A 17,516-nucleotide genomic window follows, 5' to 3' on the forward strand; every position below is an offset into this window, starting at 1 on the left:
TCCATACCATTTTTCATAATGGCTGAATCTACTTTTCCTCCAACAGTGTAAAATAGTTCCCTTTTCTCTACATCCTCGTCAAGATTTATTATCTTTTAGAGTTCCATTTTCTCCATACATTTACCAACATTGGTTATATTTTGATTTTTTGATAATAGCTATCCTAATGGGTGTGAAATGGTATCTCATAGTGGTTTTAATTTGCAATTTTCTAAAGATTAATGATGTTGAGCACTTTTTCATATGGTGAGCACCAACATATACCTGTTTGTGACATTTATGTCTTCTTCAGAGAAATATCTATGTAGGTCTTTGGCCCATTTTTCAACCAAGTTATTTACTTTTCTACTCTTGAGTTATGTGAGTTCTTTAAGCCCTTTGGATATTAACTCCTTATCACATATATAGTTTTCAAATATTTTTTCTCATTTCATGTTGATAATTTTTTCCTTTCTGGTGCAGAAGTTTTTAGTTTAATGTAATTCTACTTATTTATTATTGTTTTTTGTGGCCTGGGCTTTAGTTGTGATATCCAAAAAATCATTGCCAAAGCCAATGTCCAGGAGCTTTTCTCCTATGTTTTCTTCTAAGAGTTCTAGAGTTTCTGTCTCAACATTTAGGTTTCTTATTCTTTTTTTTGTCTGTTTTTCCCACATCAAATAGGTAACGTGCCAACGTCTTAAGGTTTAAGGGAGGCACATCTCACACATGAGTGTGAAATCCCAACCCCTATTTTTATGAACCATAAAAGGATCTTTTATCTATTTTGAGTTGATTTTTGTGTACGGTGTAAGAGAAGCATCTAATTTCATTCTTTTGCTTGTGAAAATCCAGTCTTTCCAGCACCATTTATTGAGAAGACTGTCCTTTCCCTGTTGTGTCCTCTTGATACTTTTCTCAAAAATTATTTGACTGCATATATTTGAATTTATTTCTGGTCCATGTGTCTGTTTTTATGCCAGTACCATACTGTTTGATGTATTACTATACCTTTCAAATATAATTTTAAATCAGGAAGTGTGTGAGGTATCACTATTTCTAATCACTAAAAAAATGCCCTGTATATTTTTCAAAAAGCTGAAAACAAGGATTCCTTTGCATTTATTTTAGGTCATAGTCTGTGAGATTAAGAATTATTTTTGGTAAGGTTATCACTGCTATGTTTTTCCTAATCTTATAAATATTTTTGTTTGTTAAATTTAAATCATGGTCCCTACAGCTAAGATTATAGAATGATGAAAATTTCCCTTGAAGGGTCTTAGAATAATGTATTGCTAGTCCAGTGTATAATATGTAGAACCTTAAAACTTTTGGAAAAAATATAACCCTTGAGAAATAAATCCAAGAAAAAAATTCTCATCAATTGTAGAGAAAAATCAACTTCCTCATTCACAAAACAGAGCATCCATCATTTTTTACCAACTGAAATAAATATAACCTGAAAGCAAATGACAGCGGATTCTCTTTGCCTTTCCATGGGATTACTTCCTCATGAATGTGAATGATTTGGAAAACAAATAAATAAGACAAAATATAACCTTGTTTTAAATTTGAAATTTCAGATTGAGCATGAAAGAGAAATGATAGTTTGTTTCACCATTAGCTATCAATCAATAAAGTATGCTAAATGGTAGACCATGTTCTCTATTTTACAGAAATATTACAGAAATATATAATGTACACTTTTAATTAATAATTGCTTTGACACTTGGTAGTTGTCTCTTAGGATTCTGCATTTTCACATTTTACTATTTATACACTATCTTCAGAGAAAGTTGATAATAATTTTGTTCTTTTTCATCAATCATCTTTGTACTTATGATAATTTCTATTATGTCTAAAGTTAGTCTTTTTATTCACATCATATCCTGACTGACATTTTTCTGACCACATGCCAAGAGCAAAAAGAAGAAAGAATTGGCTTTAAGACTCTCACAGGATAAGTTCCTATGACTTTAAAATGCTTAGATGAAAAAAGAAAATCTGCAGAAGAAATAAATTTGTCAAAAGCTTTTATTTAATGACATATTGACAAATATGTGCAAGTTAAATTTTTTAAAGGGGTTCAGATATTGTTTGTTATATATTTGTTTGTTGCTTAATAATATTTTCATTCTTGATTTTTTTTTTTTTTTGAGGCAGGGTCTTGCTCTGTCTCCCAAGTTGGAGTGCAGTGGCACAATCCTGGCTCACTGTAGCATTGATCACCCAGGCTCGAACAATCCTCCAGACTCAGCTTCCCAAGTAGATGGAACTACAGGCACACACCACCACACCCAGATAATTTTTGTATGTTTCACAGAGACAGGATATTGTCATCTTGCCCAGGTTGGTCTCGAACTCCTGAGCTGAAATAATCCTCCCACCTCAGCCTCCCAAATTGCTGGGATTACAGGTGTGAGCCACCATTCCCAGCCCATTCTTGATTTTAAAACCTATAAAAGCTATCTTTATCACAACAACTGTGACTGACTTTATCATTTGAATTCATAGATCGAATATCTGGAATTTGGGGAATCCCTTGTTCACTATTCTTGACTGGAAATTGAACCAGCAGCCCTTGTGGATGTGACTGCCTATGCAAAGATAAATGTAAGGGCTCGCCATATTTATTCAATTCTCTTCTACGTCAGGACACCCCTGCACATAGTTTGTTTGACTCCACTTTTTTGGCACATCTATTAGTTGAATCTAAAGGGTATATTACAAGGATCACAAATGATGCAGAAAAAGACAAACTGGGGGAGAGAGGTTTCATTGTGCAAAATGACTGGATTTCAGCCAAGCCAATCCCTCATGGACATCAATGTACATGAGAATGACTGAAGTCAAGTATGAAAATTGCTACCTATGGCTCATTACCCCCATGTGGTCATGTCACCCTTTTAGGTCAAGTTCTGTAGCAAGGCCAGAATTTCCAAAATGTCGAAGGCAAAGTTGTTGCCATAAACCTCATTAAAATAGAAAACCTCATTATCAAAGAGATGTTTTATGTAATAAATGCCAACTTGTAAACCCTGAAACAACAAGCAATGGCAAATTTTTAGCACAGCTTAGTGATTCTCAGACCGAAGTTTGAATTTTGGTCCTGAGCCCGACTGTTGTTTAATGGATTATGCTACATTTCTGAGAGCGGGACCACAGGGTGGCTAAAAATATGGGGTGGGTGTGTGTGTGTGTGTATGTGTGTGTGTGTGTGTTCAAACATATTTTGGGGGTTCAGACAAAGTCAGATAATTTTGGTAAGTGTTTACCATCTTATGTTTTACCTTTATTAAAAACAATAATTATTGGACAGACCAAGATTTTCTTTCCTTTTAACATAATGATTTGGACCTACTTTACTATTTTGTCACAGTTTTCTGTTTAGTTCATCAGTCTATTTCTGTGGCTTTACAAAGTTAGATGTTTATTCCTTTAATTGTATTGCCAATATTCACTTTTACTTTTTTGATGAACATAAAAATATCCCCGTTGTTACAGGGTTTCTCCCACAGTACTCAACTTAAATTTCTTAACTAATATTTGATAGAATGGTGAGGGAATGAATGCCTGAGGTTACAGTGCAAGTGGCAAAACAGAAGCAGAGAGACTGTGTAACTACAAAGAAGTACAAGGCAGGGACAGCTTATCCGTTGTTCCCTAGGCTACCAGTCAAAGGTGACTACATTTACATGATTTCAGGGGAAAAAAAATGGTAATATCTAAAAATGCATTTTCTTTATGTTGTCAAGGTTGAGTGTGTGTGTGTGTGTGTGTGTACATAAAGTGATACAATAATTCAGTTAGCTTAGTTCAATAACTTACATTCTAAGGAAATAAATAAGAGATAAAACTCATTAACAAGATTTTCCAGTGGGATTATTTTAATGACTTGTTTTTAATAGTTTTACTTTAGTTTGTGGTCAATCAAATGCTGTAGACAACTTAGATTTCTCTAACAGAGTACCACAGAGTCATACAAAAAGATAAGGATTGTGGCAGTGACTGCTAGATGTTAACAGGAGCCTTCTTTCTAAAGGCATGGGGGGTTAACAATATTGAACTTCTGTGCAATTAGATGTAGCCATGTGACTAAATTAGAGCTAGTGGAATACAGGTTGAAGTGATAGGCCACACTTCCCAGCTAGGCCCATGGAAAACTTCCTGTGTGATCCTTGCTCTCTTTTGCTTCTGCCACCAGCTGATGGGCAGGGCCCTGTGACATCACTTGCAGATAAGCTGCCCAGGGGACCTTTCAGATAAGAAGGCCTGTTCCATGGAATGTTCCATGACTGAGATATGAAATTTTATTTTGTTCAGCAATTGGAATGCCAGGGTTTTGAGTTATGGCACTTAGCCTACACTAACTAGTAAAATGATATTCTTGTTAATGAATGCTTTTTAACTGACTAACTTTTATATACTTTACAGAATACATTGTTGTTATGGAATAATTTCTATAATAATAATTCTTGTTTATTAAGAATACTTTAAACATACACTAAAAGATTTGTGCAATGAATCTACATACATCACCTACTTTAAACAATTATTTACTTTCTATCATATTGACTTTATCATTCTTTCTATATATGTGCATTGCTTTTCAATTTTTTTCTTAATTTGAAAGTAAGGTACAGCTGGGCACGGTGGCTCACACCTGTAATCCCAGCATTTTGGGAGGCTCAGGTGGGTGGATCACTTGAGATCAAGAGTTTGAGACCAGCATCACCAACATGGTAAAACCCTACCTCTACTAAAAATACAAAATTAGGTGGGCATGCTGGTGGGCACCTGTATCCCAGCTACTTGGGAGGCTGAGGCAGGAGAATCGCTTGAACCTGGGAGGCACAGGTTGTAGTGAGCTGAGATGGTGCTGCTGCATGCCAGCCGGGGCAATAAAGTGAGACTCTGTCTCAAAAAAAAAAAAAAAAAAGTAAGGTACAGAAATCTAATTCAGAATGCATTTTTTAAGATAGAAAATAATAATAATGGCTTTCTATTGTCATCTAATATCTAGTCCACATTCAAATTCTCAATGATTTCAGTAACTGGATTTTATAACTGCTTTTAATAATTTGGATCCCAAGTCAGAATTCAGGCCCCACTTTTAGTTGCTATATCTTTTTAATCTCTGAGACCAGAAGAGTGCTGCTTCTTCCTACTTGTTCATCATTATTATCTTCTCCTTTTCTGCATGCTTTCATTTCTTATAGCCACTGTAACAAATTACCACAAATGCAGTGGCTTAAAACAATACAAATATATTCTCTTACAGTTCTGAAAATTAGAGGTCCAAAAGTAGGGGCTAAACTCAAAGTGTCATCAGAGCTGGGTCCTTCCGTGAGTCCATGAGAGTCTGGTCCTTTCCTTCTCCACTTCTAGGTGCTTCCAGCATTTCTTGGCCCCTGGGCACATTCCTCTAACCTCTGCTTCTGTAGGCACATCACGCTTTTCCCTGCTATAGCCAAGTTTCCCTCTGTATTCCTCTTATAAGGACACTTGGGATTACATCGATGGCTTACTATGTAAACACCAGGATAATCTTTTCTTAAGAACCCTAAGCTGAGCACGGTGGTAATCCCAGCACTTTGGGAGGCTGAAGCAGGCGGATCACCTGAGGTCAGGAGTTCAAGACCAGCCTGGTCAACATGGTGAAACCCCGTCTCTACCTAAAATACAAAAACTAGCCGGGTGTGGTGGCATGCATCTGTAATCCCAGCTACTGGGGAGGATGAGGCAGGAAAATCACTTGAACCTGGGAGGTGGAGGTTGCAGCAAGCCAAGATCGTGCCAATACACTTCAGCCTGTGCGACGAAGTGAGACTCTGTCTCAAAAACAAAACAAAACAAAACAGAAAAACGCTAAACACATATTTAAAGTCTTTTTTGCCACCAAATGTGACATTCACTGGTTCCAAGGATTAGGATATGAACATCTTGGTGGGCCATTCTGCAGCCCACCATAGTATGCATATTATTGTTTATTTGGGAAAACCAAGCCAGTTGCCTTACCGTGTGCCTACATTCTGGATTTGCCTATTACTTACCTGTGTTATTTAACTTGTTTCTCTATGTTTTATATTTCTTAAATGATAGAGATTCAGCCTCAGGCTTGAAGAAATCTGGACTACACATATTTGGCAAAAATAATTTACAGGAAATGCTGTGACCTTCAAGTCACATAATGTTGGAGAATGTGACCTGTCAGGTTAATTATCAGTGAAACTAATTTTGGTGACATTGCTAAAGTGGTCCCTGCCAGGTATTGCATTATAAAAAAGACATTTTTTTTTTTTTGCAATTTCAAGTAATCGACCAAGTTACATTTTAACACTATGCGACCATCCTATTCCATAGTATTTTACCTAGCTTTTGGCCACCATTGATGATCATACTATCTCATGTTATCTATTTTTATTTCTGCCTCTTTTGCAAAATCTCTGAAAACTTTGCTAATCCTTTCTTTCTTCCTTTAGAAATATAGTTCTGTGAAGGTAATTTAATCTTTCTTTGATACTAAAAAATCTTATCAACTCTGGGGTCATCACTTGAACATTAATTTTCTTTGAACAGTTATAGAATAACAAGGAAGAAAATTCTGATGATTTAAGAGGTCCTGTTACAAGGATCCTGTTTTAAAACGTTTTGAAACAAAAACAATTTCCTATAGCTTACAGTAATTAAAACAAAAACAATTTATTGGACCAGACCTATGAACAATAATGATATCACAGGCATATCAAAAGAGAAGCTGAAACATTCTGTTCTGTTCTTTGCATTATAGTAAGAGGTTACCACCTTTTGGAAGTTGGAGTTTTTTGATATCATGGTTTATATTGGCTCACATGAAATTTGCCTTGATGTGGAAGGCCCTCTCAGCAGGGGTTATCAAACCTGTTTTTCTCAAAGGGAGCTGCTTATGTCCAGATGGAGCTCACTGTGAGAATGTGGTCATGATCACCTTTCCATCTGAATTTCATTCTCAAAAGATTATAATCATCTTGCCAGCAGCAAACTGATCAAAATTCCCCTGGAAATTCTATTTGATTGAAATTTGGTGTCATTTTCTATAGTATCCATTTCTAAAACCTTCTACACAGTTAATAACGAAACAACTCTGTTGCCAAAAGTAAGTCAGAATGCCAAAGCCAATGGCATATAAGATGCTGACCAGCTGTTTCCTTTCTCTGGTAAGTACTGACTCTGAGGATAAACAGGAAAACTGTTAGGATCAGGACTTCAGGTTGGATGGGATTAACTTCCTGACTGAGATATGTGAAGACGGCAAGACCTATAATTTTATTTCCTGAATATATTCATGAGGAATGACAGCCAGATCTTCAAATACACCAAAATAAGATAGAGAAAAATATTTTTTTAAGTTCAAACATTTGAATTCTTTTTGTTTTTCCTACTAGAAAGTTTTCCCACATCACAGAGTAAGTTAATACTTAATTTTGCTTTGGATTTTTTTTTTTATTTTTCTATAGGAGGACCAACTAGTTAACAATATAGTATTGACAGAGACAAAATACTATCTTGAAATCCCTAAAAGCTGCTGAACAGGAGCTTTTCAGACAGAAAGTGGTAAATTACAAGATATTTCAGTTTATGGACTTAAAAAACAGAAGCTGTGCTATGTTAGAAAGGAGAGGATTGGCCAGGCATAGTGACTCACGCCTGTAATCCCAGCACTTTGGGAGGCCAAGGCGGGTGGATCACCTGAGGTCAGGAGTTTGAGACCAGCCTCACCAATATGGTGAAACCCCATATGTCTCTATTAAAAATACAAAAATTAGCTGGGGGTGGTGGCAGGCACCTGTAATCCCAGCTACTCAGGAGGCTGAGACAGGACAGTTGCTTGAACTCAGGAGGCAGAGGTGAGTGAGATGGTGCCACTGCACTGCAGCCTGTGTGACAGAACAAGATTCTGTCTCAAAAAAAATAAAAAAATAAAAAAAAAGGAAAAGAAAAAGAAAGGAGAGGATCATTGTGGAGTCAGGGTAGGTGGTGCTTCTCAATTCTCAATGTGTCTGATGGTGGAATAAATCCTGATCCAAGGTTCCTGGCACCAGCTGGAGCCCTGGCAAGGTTGTGCCTCAGTACCAGAAAATCTCATCATCTGAAGTTCTTCCTCTCTGAGATCAGTCTTAGAAGGCCTTGGGTGGCTGATGATTCTAAATGTAATGCTAGGAAATGGTTTCTATTCAAGGATATACTTAAAAATGATCCTCTTATTGCATGGCAGAAGCAGGAGCAGGACACAGCCTCCATTACTGGGCTCTGATTCCAAGATCCAGTGAAGGCAGGGATACCACATCACTTCCCTTTCCTCTAGTCCAGTGATCCTCAAACTTTAGCGCCCCTCAGAATCCCATGGCTGACTTGCTCAAACACACATTTCTGGACTCCACCCCCAGGGTCATGAGAATTTGCATTTGTAACAAATTCTCAGGTGATGCTTCTGCTGCCCACCTTGGGGACCACACTTTCCCATTTTTTGTTGGGAATAATGTCAGAGACTCAAACCTAGCTCCTTCACTTAATCTGCTCCTTCTCTCCAACCCAGACTGATGACAACATTGTCTCCTTGTTCAAAGCAGTGCTTGACAACCCAACTATGCTGACTTTCTCCAGCCAGGGCCTTCGTACCTCCCTCCCTGTGGCCAGACAAAAGGGAGTATCTCATAACCCGAAGAACACTGGCAGGTGTGGCTGAGAACATTTCTGTTTGGCATAATACTGGGGTGGGGCACAATATATTCCTGAATAATTAGTCATTTTGCAAAACTGCATGCCCCTAGCACCATAGAAACTCCATGGGTCAGGGAACATGCTGTCTTGCCTCAGACTTGACTCCCCAAAACTAACATTTATAAAGCAGGTATTCTGCTTCTCCTCAGTGGCTAGCTGGATTTCATTGTAGTTAAGGCCACTAAAATACGTTAAGCCAGACTTATTTCTCCCATTGAGGTGCTCCACACATCAGTGAGGCCTTAGAGTGGCTAACACAGATGGGGTTAGAGCCACAGGAGAGGGGTAACCTACCCACTTGTATGTCCTGCTAGTTCCTTGATCGGCTTAAGTATTTCTATGGTACAGAATTGTGTGTGGTCAAAATTGTGTGGAGTGATATCCAACTTCATAAGAATATGCCATTATTTCCTATAGCATTTTTTAATTCTTTCATTAAAACATGCTCTTGCAGTTCAGAATGTTAAGAGATAGGAAATGGTACCAAGAAGAAAGAAATGGTCTCTTGCTGTCACAGTCTATGCAATTACTTGTGGGAGGCAAATATTAAATAATAACAACAGAAATAATGACTAATCACACTGTTATGAATGATCTGAAGGAGAAACATAGCAGGCAATAAAAGCTTGTTACAAAAGACCTGCTCCAGTCTGATCTCTAAGGAGGTGTCATTTGAGCAGTATTCATTACATTTGTTCAACACTCATTCCACAGACCTACTAAACCTCCACTCTGTGAAAAGCACAATTAAACCAGCTCGCAGTCTTTCTAGAGCAGAATTGTCCAAAAAAAAAAAAAAACAACTTTCTGCAGTGATAGACATTGTCTATAATTTCTGCACTGTCCACTAAGCAGCTTCTAGTCTTGTGAGCCCATTGAGCACTTGAAATACTATTAGTGTGACTAAGAAATTCTTTGCATTTGCATATAAAAGTTTTTACAAGTCACATGTGGCTAATAACTACCAAACTAGACAGTCCTTGCAAACTCTATGGTAACTAAAAAGATATATATATATATATTTTTTTGTAAGAAAAAGATGTCAAGGTGTAAAGATTATTAGAATGTGCAAAGTTTGAGCAATAGATGAAGACCTGATATGGCAGAAAGCCAAATATTTAGTTCATATCCAACACATTTCCAGCCTTGGTTATTGTAACCTTCTGTTTCCTAGCTACTTACACACATTTGTTTGAATCAACCCAACATATTTCTGCCAAGATCACTGCTCTCCCTTGCCATTTTGTCTGCCTCTTCAATTTCTTGCCCCAGAATCTTATTTATCTATTTTCCCCTCAACTGTAAATCTCTTTCTCTCTCTCTCTCTCCCCGTGTCTCTCTCTGTCTCTTTCTCTCTGTCTTTCTTTGCCATTGAAAATATTCACAGTTCTATGTTGACCTCCTTTGGGCTTTGATACAGCCACAGAATTTTATTTACTTCCTATGTTTTCTTCTCAAGTTCCTGTACAAAAAAATTTCCTCATGCCAACAACTTTGATTCAATATTGACCATACTAACAATATTTTGTACAAGTATAAATGTTTAATTTTTATCTGTTAAATAAACAACCCAGTGAAGTTCAGAGTTCATTAGCCAACATTACACAGTCTGTATTTATTTATTTGTTCGAGTATTTGTTGTATGTAAACTTCATAAAAGCGTAAGTTCATTTAGGAAAAAAATCTGTGTTTATTCACTAATATCTTTTCATTGCCTAGCACAATGTCTGGCTTAGACTAAATGATCAATAAATAAATATTTATTGTGTAAATAAATCACAAAATATATGTCCTGTTGCTTTTTAGCAAAGAGCACAATCAATTGTACTTTCTAAGTCTCTGTGAAAATAATGCGCATGCTTAACTTTTTGCTCCTTATCACCAATTTTATGTAAATAATTTACTAAGAATACCAATGTTAAATTTAATAAGCAGGAAGTCATTGGCCTGAGGCTGTCTCCTTACTTTGTGTTCCTACCTAAGAAATTGCAATGTAAATTAATATGTAAACAAATTGAAAACCTAACCTAGAAGTATAACAGTGTAGCAGACAGCTCAGCCAATCACAAGTAGCCAAGTTTCAGCCAATCACTTGCTGCCAACTGATCAGACCATGTTTAAAGAAAGGAAATGCTGAGCTGTAACCAATCAAGCTACAGTGGCCACCCCCATTGGCCTCAAAGGATACAATCTAAGATTCCCAGTAGATGCCTGAAACTTTGCATACTACTGAACCCTCATTTGGAAGATGTTTCTGTTCATGTCTTCTGCTCAAAAATTTAATGCCTTTTCCATCTCACCTAAGCACTTTTCATATACCGTGGTTATAACTTTTACACTTTGAGGTGTGACAGCAAAACTAACACAGATTTCTTTTTCCTTCTTCACAATTTCATGGATGGAAAATCCATTCTTATCATCAATCTTCGTAACCTCAGCATATAATTTTTTTCCTTCCTTATTAAGTCAAGAACTTTCATCTTTTCATTTAAAGTAGGCACTTCACCACTTCTTTGGCATATCTGATTGCCCCACTATTGCACTTTGGGCCAATATAAAGTAAAATAAGGATGACTTGAACCCAAGCATTGCAATATTGCAACAGTAGATCTGACACCAAAAGGGCTAATAGTGACTAACGGGCAAGTAGTGTAGACAGCGTGGATATACTGGGCAGAAGGATGATTCACATTCAGATGAGATGGAGCAGTATAGCACAGGAGTTTGTCACACTACTCAGAACAATGGGCAATTTAAAAATTATGAGTTATTTATTTTTGTAGTAGTCTATTTAATATTTTCAAAAGTTGATTGACTGTGGATACCTGAAACGCTGGAAAGCAAAACTGAAGACAAGGAGACACTACTGTATTTTTGCAGTTGACTTCTGTTTTCTGTCTACAAATACTTCCTGCCTGCATTGTGGCAGGGAGCTCACTGATACTCTCCTGTTTCCAAGTGCTGCCTAATTTGTGAATCATTCTTTGCTCAAATAAACTCTGCTAAATTTAAATAGTCAGATTTTTTTCTTTCAACACCAGCATAAATCTCCTTTTCCAATAGGAGAACAATAGTGATTTTTTAGCCACATAATGAATTATTTATTTACATTTATGTGATGCATTTCAGAACTTTTTATTGCTGGTCACATTGGAGCAATAATGCGGTGGGAGGGAATGGAATATAGAATGAAAGATTATGAAGATTATGATACCAGCTGATATGAATGCTATACACATTATGTCTTGATAAATTGAGTTTGAATCAAAAGGCAATTAACTATTTTTGGCACCTTTAGAAATTTTTGAAAGGGGGATTCTGCAATAAATTGGCTGCATTTACTCCAAACAAAAGGTATGATTACAACAACAAGAAAAATAGCAAAAATGAGAGATAACTTCCTCTTTAGCTTGCAGAACTGGAGCATGAGCAGTTTTAGTGATATTAGTGTTAGGCAAGCCTAGGTACTCTGGTATGTCTCTCTCCATGAATTAAATCCAGAAAATAAAATCAGTCCCTTTTCTCTATGTTAAAATTTGGTTTTACTTTACAATAGTGATTCATTCAAGCATTTGTGAGATTGATCATCCAAAAATGATCACGCATCTCAGAAAAACAAAGCAAAGGGGAGGGTGGGAAGTTTCCCTGTGCCAGAGCCCCTGCTATCCATCACTACCAGGGACAGAGAGGAGATGGCCCTTTAACAGAAACTGGCTAATTTCTTCAGAAATATCTCATTAAGCCCGCCCTTCCTGAGTGGCTTCTCCATTAAAATTTGATAAATGAATTCTGCCATTGCCAATTCCAGCCTGTCCTTCTTTCCCTTAATGAAATGAAGATGTGTCATGCTGGCAAGCACTCCAGACACAGATAATTATTCATGGGATGCTAGAAGTGCTGTAGTCACCCAGGCCATCACTGCTCCACAGACACTGGAGATGGGACCTTCAGAAGCCTGAATGATTTTTGAATAGAGATTTATTTATATTTTACTCAGGGGGAAACAAATCACATGGGTTTATATACTCCTCCTTTTAGCTTTTCCCCCATATTGTTTTTCCACCTCAGATCACAGTGTATGTGTGGGAGTATGCATATATGTTTGGCACTTTTACTTACTGATTTAAGATATAACTCAGTTTGATTAAAATTAATATTATTTTCAAGTTGAAATTGTTTTTAATAATGTGCCTTTAGGAGAGGCTATATTTCATGATGCTATTTTCTTTTCAAACATTAGTTTTAAGACCTATGTAGGCAAAGTATGTAGTACCAAACTATATAATTTATTTCTTCAAAGCCTCTGTTACTGCTGACTAGCCTTAACTATCTTTTAACTAGTGTTTTTCCATTGATTTGAACATATGTTTTCTGTTACTGGGCATATCCCTGCTATTAGCCAGAGTTAAAAGGTTTGCTCTCATGTTTTAAAGTCTGCAGTCTTTTATGTCTTCTCTTTTCTCAAATTATGCATAACTGAACCTGCTATCGTAAAAGGATCTGAAATTCACTCCTACTAATATATAAATGGATATCATCTCAAAATACTACCTCTATAAAAGGTATTTGCTACTTGCCAAAAAGCCAGCCTTTATTTTAATTTCTTAGGGTAAAATTATACACACACACACACACACACATATAAACATACACATACTTAAATTTGTTTGTTTATTTTAGTCTCTTTGCAGGGCTGCAGGCAGCCATCTTCTCTTTTTAAAACATACCTCTCACGAGTCTCACATGGTGCTTTTAGCCCATGTAACAGCATTAAAATTTATAGATTCCAGAATAGCACTGGGAGAAATCAAACCTCCAATTTAAAAAAAAAACTTATCACCAAGCAAAAGAAAACATTCACAAAACAATATTTTGATTGCCTGTTATATGCAGTTATTCACTAATGGGATTACCATATTTGTAGATATTTTATGTGTTTTCATTCCTGAGAGTAAGGTAAATCATTATTTATTTTTGATAAGAGAACTAACTAATTTTGAACTATGAAAATTTCAGATCCATTGTCATTTTGCCTCTTTATACCAAATCTCAGGGGTACATAGGGATTGTTATTTGTAAAATAAATATTCAGAAACTGAGGAACTGAGTGGCCAATTTCTCACACTGCTGAAAGGTGGCAGAGTGAGATGAGACTCCAAACCACGCTCTCAGCTTCTTCAGAATTAGCAAGAAGCATATTGCCAGAATGCAGGGCTTAATATCTCTGTACTTTATTTAAAAATCTAAAATAACTTAATAGTGCTGAAGACAAACCAAGCTTGGATGGGAGATTAAGAGGTCAGATGAGGGTTGATAGCATTACTAAGTAAACAAACCTTTTTACGAATGATATCTGGTACTTTATTTACAAAATTAAATGCATACTCAAAAATTTTTCCATATAGATTATTCACAGACTGCGTGATGATCTCAAGTCAGCATTTTTCTTGTCACTTGGTACTTTAATAGCAGAGGTCATAAATAATATTTAGGACAATGTCAGAAAACTAAAATATTTGAGCAATTATTATTGATCTGTCACTGTGCTAACAATTTTATGTGATACATTTCAGAACTCTTATTGCTGGTCACATTGGAGCAATAATGCACTGGGAGGGAATGGAATATAGAATGAAAGATTATGTTACCAGCTGATACAAATGGTATACACATTATGTCTTGATAAATTAAGTTTGACTCAAAAGGCAATTAAATATTTTTGGCATTATTGGCTTTCATTCTTGTAACACTATGAAGTAACTTGCCCAAATTTACACACAGCTCAACTCTGGAAGAGCCAGGTTCCTGGATCAGATCTCTCTGCCTTCTGCAACTGAGCTCTGAACCAGTTGACTGTATGTGCACCTGGAGTTTTTCTTCTGACTGATCATGCAGTGTTTCATTTATATTTCATCTGTTAACCTCCTGCCTGAGGATCCTGTGTTTCTCCAGTGACCCTCTAATAAACTAAGAAGATTCACTCTAAATATTTCTCAGCAATAGAGTGCCATATGAGTCAAAATATATCTGAGAATTTGAAAGACTCTTCTGGTCTCACTTTGCTCTTTAAAACCTCGAGTGTCAATGAGTGCATTTGCCATCCTCCCCAGCTGGCTTAGCTGGGAACTCATGATAACTCAAGCTACAGGACACCTCTGCTCAGTTTTGTGCAAGAGGGGAGCATCTGCTGGCTGATGAGCATGTCTGCACAAAAGGAAAAAAAGAAAAAGAAAAATGCCTTTTAAAAAAAGATCAGTAACCTAGACAAAAGACAAATGAAAAGGCCCAAGAACAGAGGGCAGCTACCAAGATTAGAATGTGTACAGCCGACTGAAAAATTCCCATATATTGTGTGAAAAGTGCTTTGCATGGAAATAGTTATAATCCATGCTCTTTGGAAAATGAGCACCATTGATTGCAGGCTAAGTGTCTGAGATTTAATAGCAGCAAAGGAGCAGTGAATCAGGTCCGCATGACTGTTTGTCCCTGTGATGCCCATATCTTTCGCATAATATAGAAAAGACATTTTTGTCTATGCCTAAAATGTTGGGGCCTAGAGATTTCTGGCATTCTCCAATGAATCTGGTCCAATTAAAGGCAAAAGGGAACCTTCCGATCTGAAATCTTTTCTCTTTCCCTCTTGCCTCAGGTATCTTCGTGAGAGGCCTGGGCCTTTCTACCTTAACCTAGCAAAGGTTTTTATTCTATTATTATTATTATTATTATTTTTATCCCTGGCTAACTCTTTCTTTCAGTTGCTGTGTATATGTTGACTTGTTTGAGATCTGTCTTCCCCACAAGAATGTACAGCTCTGACATTTTCAGTATTTTATTTTCCCGAGTGTATCCCAGCCCTGAGCATATTGCCTGGCACATGCGAAGCTCACTAAATACCTGTAGAATCAGGCTTTATGTCTTCATTGACAATAAGTCAAAGACTCTATCCTTTCTGACCTGCACCTTCTTTATTGTAAAATGAGAATATTAGATCATAGGTTTTTGTGAGGAATAAGTATATGTTAGAAATTTTGCTTATCCCACAGCATAAAATAAACACTTGGTAAACAGTAGTTGCAAGAGTATTATTTTGGAAATAATTCTTAAACTTCCCTATACTGATCCTTGCCATTCTAGACTCTGTCTGCTTCAAGGAACATTCTCAATATGGCACACAAAAGGAGGAAAAACTAGTATTAGATAACAATCAACATTTACAAACATTATATTATTTATTCTTTACAACTACACTGTAAGGTAAATAACTTCATATATGTTTAAAGACTTGTGATGAGGAAAACAGAAGTTCAGGGAAGTTAATTGACTTGTGGTAGATCACACAAATAAAAAACAGCAGATCTGGGTCTTAACTCGAGTTTAGACTCTGAGCCTCTGAAGTACCCATCCTTTCTGCTGCACTTTATTGCCTGTACTGGATCAGAGAAACAGACTTCTTTATTTATAAGCTATCAGAGATATTTTGGGGTGATACTCTGTCAGCTTGCAGGGGAGTGTTTCCTCCTACACTCAGGGCTAATTTATGCGCTGGCATTTGTGACCATATCGTTCTTGAGTAGGAATGGAAATTGGCTCAATCCATCAGCCAGAAGCAGGTCTTCCTTTAACAGCTGATTCCATGACTTGTCACATTTTCAAACTCCTCTGGGTGTCATGAAGGGGGTGGATGAGCATTTTATTTAAAAATATGAAGAAGAGGGCTGTTATTCCTGCAGCCTTACAAGATTATAGTTTACTGGAGGGTAATATTTACTTCCCCTAATTTTGTACCAAACAGAATTGACTAAATTTATACATTTAGAGGAAAGAAATATCTAAGACTGACACTTAAAAGGAATAATTTGGCACATGAGTAGGAATGGCAGTGAATCATTTTGGACACACATTGCAGCTATTAGCCTCATGAGAAATGACTGTCACCACAATCACAAACACATTTATGCCATTAGTATGAGGGGGGAAATGGGACATTTTTCTTCACTAATGCTTTTAACTCTGATTCATAATGCCCATCCTTTTTCTTCTTCCAGATCACTCTCCAAAGAACGGCTGACTACACTGAATTTCCACTTCTAGCAAGTAACTTCATTGTTGAAATTTATTTTTTTAGGGTTTGGATTTATTTAAGAAAGTAAAATAAATGGCACTGAATTTTGTTAATATTTATTATCAGTGAAAAATAATATTGAACTTCTCCAAAGAAAAAATAAAATTTAATAATAAAACAAAACTTAGTTTCAGGTATTGAGTAGGAAGATAAAAATGGGAACCATGAAATAAACTCTTTGTTCTCTCAAATATCATGTACCTTAAAATATAAAGGTTACACAATAGTTTAGGATTAGTAATACATCCAGAAGTGAAGACTCTGTTTCTTGTTGATGCCAGAAGACAATCTTAAATAACTTTAAATTCTAAGAACAACTAATAATTCAGAAGACACAGCTCATTTGTTCCACTATAAGAATTTATAGAAATGATGCGGGAATTTCATGTTATTTATTATTTTTAAAAGAGCAGACTTTCTACCTCAGTGGTTTCAAGGTGACATGAATTAGCACACTGAACACTTGAATCCAAATCTTACTTCGGTCTCTAAAACTTATGACTTTGGACAAATCATGTAACGTCTTGAAGAAGAAAAATGATCAAAGTCCCCTTCTATCCATCACATGGTAAATTATTATTTTAAAGTTATTAATATAAATTTACTTTGTAGTCATTGAAAAGATGGAGAATTCATTTTAACAAATACATTGAAT

General features: G+C 36.3%; 1 non-coding gene across 1 annotated transcript; it reads right to left on the reverse strand.

Moving 5' to 3' along the window:
* Positions 1-653: 653 nt before the first annotated feature.
* On the reverse strand, positions 654-754 carry LOC115832716. Its single transcript, XR_004028225.1, has one exon. It is a non-coding gene; the product is annotated as a small nucleolar RNA U13 (small nucleolar RNA).
* Positions 755-17,516: the final 16,762 nt, after the last annotated feature.

The sequence above is a fragment of the Nomascus leucogenys genome, chromosome 22a (assembly GCF_006542625.1).
Source record: "Nomascus leucogenys isolate Asia chromosome 22a, Asia_NLE_v1, whole genome shotgun sequence".
Taxonomy (NCBI): domain Eukaryota; kingdom Metazoa; phylum Chordata; class Mammalia; order Primates; family Hylobatidae; genus Nomascus; species Nomascus leucogenys.